The sequence below is a fragment of the Polypterus senegalus genome, chromosome 15 (assembly GCF_016835505.1).
Source record: "Polypterus senegalus isolate Bchr_013 chromosome 15, ASM1683550v1, whole genome shotgun sequence".
In the NCBI taxonomy this organism is placed as follows: Eukaryota; Metazoa; Chordata; class Cladistia; order Polypteriformes; family Polypteridae; genus Polypterus; species Polypterus senegalus.
Window position 1 is genome coordinate 32,047,659 of NC_053168.1, and position 5,476 is coordinate 32,053,134.

Sequence of the window (5,476 nt, forward strand, 5' to 3'; positions counted from 1 at the left end):
CTGTACACACATGACTGCGCCCCCACCCACCACAGCAACACCATCATCAAATCTGCAGACGACACCACTGTGGTGGGGCTCAGCTCTGGGGAAGATGAATCCGCCTGCAGGGACGAAGTGGAGTGGCTGAGAGCATGGTGTACTGACAACAACCTGCTCCTGAACACAATTAAGACTAAGGAGCTCATTGTGCACTTCAGGAAAAAGAAAATGGACTTCAAACCACTCTACATCAGAGGAGAATGTGTGTAGAGGGTGTCATACTTCCACTTCCTGGGAGTCCACATCATGGAATACCTGTCCTGGGGTGTAAACACAGCTGAGCTGGCGAAGAAGGCTCAGCAGAAACTTTATTTCCTGAGAGTCCTCAGGAAAAATGACATCCCCCAAAAACTTCTGGTGTCCTTCTATTGCTCTTCTGTTGAGGGTATTCTGTGCTACTGCCTCTGCGTGTGGTTTTCCTGCTGCACAGCAGCGCAGAGGAAAACACTTCAGCGAATTGTAAAGACGGCCCAGCAGTTCATCGGCTGTTCTTTACCCTCTCTGGATAAACTGCACAGCTCTCGCTGCCTCAGGAAAGCGGAAAATATCTTGAACACCCCGCTCATGACATGTTCCAACTGTTGCCATCAGGCAAAAGATATAAGAGCATCAAAACAAAGACAACTAGACTGAATAACAGTTTCTACCCTGTTGCTATTAGGGCACTGAATGCTACCTAATCACCTCCAGTTCAGCTGTGCAATAGATGACATCTTGTGCAATAAAGTTACATGTGCAATTAAGGTCTTATGTTGAATGTTTGTGTTCTACCTTATATCTTCTTATCCTTTTGTAATTATATTTATTTATATTTTGACACCGCAGGGACTGCACCTAATTTCGATGTATTTGTTACAATGACAATAAAGATATTCTGATATTAAAGTAAGGTGTTGGAGAGGCCAAAAGGGGGTGCTCACGCTGTGGTCTATTTGTAGATCCCAACTCCCCAGTGCAGTGACTGGGACATTGTGATGTAAAAATGGTGCAGACTCTCAAATAAGACATAAAACTGAAACCCTGATTCTCTCTGGTCATTAAAGATCCTTCGTAAAGAGTAGCGTGTATCCCGATGTCCAAGGTTAAATTGCCCTCCATGGCTTAGTCAATCTGGCCCCCTAATCATCCCCTACTATTTCTTCCACCACTTCACCACCTAACAGCTAACGTGTGGTGAGCATACTGATGCAAAAATGGCTGCCGTTGCCTCATCTAGTTTGATGCTGCTTATTGGTAGTGTTTGAAGTGCCCCCATGTAAAGTGCTTTGAGTTGTGAGAAAAGTGCTATATGAATGTAAAGAATTATTATTATTAAACTAAATAATCACAACCCAGCCACAGGGGATGTACAAACCACTGTGTTTCTTCATGCCGGTCCCAAGCCCGGATAAATAGGGAGGGTTGTCAGGAAGGGCACTCGGTATAAAATTTAGCCAGATCAACATATGGATAACAATTTAACGAAATAATCATAAATAAAATGTTTTCATAATTCAGTAATTCTTACAATAAGGAAAATGAGATTTAATGGCTTGAAATAAAATCTTTTCATGTGTTGAGATTTCATTTTTTGCATCTTGTTTGGTTATCGAATAGCTAAGCTATCGCAATATGTCATCCAGGGACTTTGCAAAAGTCGTCAAGATTTCTGCTTTAACTTAATGTCTTGGTTGTTTATTCCCAAGATTACTTGGATAATCAATTGCTTCCTGGATTTGATCTTTAATGTTCTTTACTTAGGCTACGTCCACACTACTATGTTTTCCTTTAATAACGCAGACATTAGCTTCTTTTTCCACCTTTCATTCACATAAACCTGGCATTTGTATCCTCTAAATAAAGAGACTTTTGGAAAAACTGGCTCCGCTTTGTAAAAAATGTAGACTTTTTAAAACGCAGACAAGATGTTTGCCAGTCACGTCTTGGATAACTTGTGCGTTAATAGAATGCAACTATTTACGGTGAAAAAAAAGCAGTTTCATTCTCGCTAGGTTCCCCTATCACAATATGAGTGCATTAAAGTGATCCCATTATGTTGGGAAAGCAGACCCTGCTGAAAATGTTATGTTATATGTTTTACACCCACACCATACAAAAACTGGATGCAGTATCTCACTGGTCGGTCAAAAGCTTCCAAGCATAGGAGATGTGATGGAGTGAAGCCTGGCTGAGATATTCCTGAATTGTTGGTTAGTTCCTGGAAAAGTGACAACATTTGGCTGAAATGAAACGTAACTTCTTCTTCTTCTTTCGGCTGCTTCCGTTAGGGGTTGCCACAGCAAATCATCTTCTTCCATATCTTCCTGTCCTCTGCATCTTGTTCTGTGACACCCATCACCTGTATGTCTTCTCTCACCACATTCATAAACCTCCTCTTAGGCCTTCCTCTTTTCCTCTTGCCTGGCAACTCTGTCGTTACTATCCTTTTCCCAATATACCCAGCATCTCTCCTCTGCACATGTCCAAACCAACAAAAACCTGACAAAGTTCTTCAGTGCAAATACGTAGCATTGTCCCTCTTAAAAGGAACTCAAATACAGTCTGAGCATTATATTTATTGTTTTGAGGTGTGATATGTTTGTCACATCATAATAACAGTTCTCTAATATTGATTATTATACGTGTGATCCAGTATTTAGGTGGTTTGCTGCATTTCCTTGCTTGTTCAAGGGTGTTATCATTTCTCTCTGAAATGTTGCATACAAATGGGTCAGAGTTTGTGTAAATATACGCAAGTTTCCTGTTTTCATTTTATTAATCCCGATGTTTGCGTGGGAAGTGGTGTATGCAGTTTTCGAGACACTTTATGTGTGTACACAAGCTTTATAAATGAGGCCCCTGAACACAGTACTCTAGATGGCATCTCATGAGCTCAGAGCATAACACTTCTTATTTATATTCAACAGTTTTTACAATTTAATTTTACATTTTATTTGCCATTTTATTCTTATCTAAATTTTGGTGAAATGATTAGAATGTTTTGCCAGTTTTAGCCTTTAAATTATTTTTGGGGATTTCTTCCTGTAGCACAGTGTCGCCCATGATACATTTATAACTTACTAGCCAACCCGCGGCGTACCATACGCCGCATAATCAGGCTGGTTTTTAATGATTTTTAAGCACAGGAGAAAATTAACATTTGAAAAATCGGTAATGTAATAAATCAGCAAGAAAAGCAACATTGTAACAATGCACGGAACGAACCAACACACAATCGTCCGTGACTGAAAACTGGCGGACCGCCATCGCGCCCTGCCTGCTCATGTGCCCATCTCTAACTCGGCACTTGAGTCGTTGTCTTCCTTGCACAGTCCACATACACCTGTGACTCACGTAGACTTTTCATTGCTCTGTGTGGTTTTGGTTGCTTTTTTATATATAATCCACCAAGACACCCGACCACGGTAGTAGTGCGAATTGCTGTATGTAGCATGTAAAACAGTTTGCTATGGTGCACGTGGACGTGCATTGTAACCGAAAACTTGGTTTTTAACTTCTTACTTCATTGTGTTTTAACCTCAGTTGTAAAGGATTGTTTTAAGGATCCCATGGGATACCCCGCAAACCGTTTTACACGCTGCATATGGCGATTCACCTCCGCGAGAAACATGCCTCTATGAACAGTCAAGGTGGCTCAGAATTGCATGTGGCCTCTACGACAGACGAATATAAACAATGCCGTTTTTCTGTGTCGTTGCGTCTGAGTTGGTGGGCGTGGCTCTACGAGTTGTCGTCGTATCCAATGGTATTGGAGTTGGTGGGCGTGGCTCCTTCCTGCGTGCGCCATAGGTGTCTTACTTGTCAGCGGCTTAGTGAATCCACGCCCCTTCCGGCGTGCTTTCCATGGGTGTCTTGCCTTTCCATGGGTGTCTTGCCTTAGTGAATTATATATACAGATTGCATTACATTGTTGCATTACATTAAACTTCACTTTCTACATTTAAAGAATCTTTATTTCATTTTTTGCCAGCTCCTTGGTATTTACTTCCCTTCCTGTCATTCTTGATGCCATGTCAATGAATCATAGAAACATGGAATAAAGTACCAAATAATTTGGTAGAGAGTAGGAGTCTAGGGACCTTCAGATCTTGAATTGACTTTATTCTGGACAATCTCAGTGAATATAATGGGCTGAATGGCCTATTCCTGATGCATTTTTACTTTGTTGTATATGAAGTATAGGGAAAGTATTGGAATTGTCCAAAAATTTGATTTCGAGATTTTGATGAATCTTGACGTTTTAGTCCTCCCTGAGTCTGAAAATGCCATTTTTGGAATTATGTTTGTGTGTGTGTGTAAACATGATAACTTGAGTACGCTTTCACTTAGGTCAACCAAATTTTGCATATAAGTATTAGGTACAATATGTAGATTTCTATCAACTTTTGAGCTATTTCCAGAAACTGTACTTTTTTGTTTTTATTTATGCAACTGCAGAGTCCGATTTATTCAACTTTACTTTCATAATAATTGCTCAATATATTATTAATTTGATTTGGTGGATCTTTAATGTACATAATTTAAAAATATAATCATTGTCTTGCGGTTTACTCCTCAAATATCCATCCTCATATCAGAGTATACGAAAAACTCTTGGGGAGACTGCTCCCGATTTTTTCTAATGCTCTAATTTGACAGTGGCAACATCCAAGTGCTTAAATGCTAGACTGAATAATTGTCAGAAACAAGCAAGTGAGCACAGCCAGACAATCGCCTACTGGACCGAACTACAGTGCATATCATGGTGGTGGGTTCTTCTTTACCATACATTTTCCCACAGACTATTCATTTAAGGTTGCTTTCACAAGAAGAATGCATCCTCCATGTATTACAGTGCCAGCAATATTTGTCATGATATTTTTAGGTAACTGCGGTCACTTCCATTAACTGTTTTTGTCCACTTGTTCACTGTTACACAACCCAAACCCAGATGACGTTATAGTGGCAGAGATTGTATGTATTTACAAAACAGGGAAAAGTACAACACAACAGCCCAGGAATGAACTCAGAAGTAAGCAAAGTCAAAAACAACATTCATTACAGTTGGAATATACTTTTAAATTACTGGTTTCTTTTGATTTGTGTATTTGGCTGCACCCCATGTCAGTCCTTAAACTCTCTCTCAACATCTCTTTTCAGCCCATTAACTCATATGCTTTTAAGATGATTAGAGCTGCTGCAGCTTGGACCAAACAAACTTTATATCTGCAATCTCCCGACATTCAGAAATCTTACTGGAGCATATGGTGCGGCCAACACCTTCACGGCACTTTGGCTATGAGACTAAAACATCCCTCCTCATTACTCTAACGTTCAGAAGAAGTCAGCAGAGAGCTGCTCATTTGTGAAGCCACCTCATCATGTCAGGATCACCTCATTGCTGGAACAGCATCTGTTTTATTATAAACTTTTCTTTATAATGTTAGAGAGTGAG

The 5,476-nt window shown here is 40.1% G+C and overlaps 1 pseudogene; it reads left to right on the plus strand.

The window, feature by feature from the left end:
* The first annotated feature begins 288 nt into the window (after positions 1–288).
* Positions 289–5,057, plus strand: LOC120516118 (annotated as a pseudogene).
* The last annotated feature ends 419 nt before the right edge of the window (positions 5,058–5,476 follow it).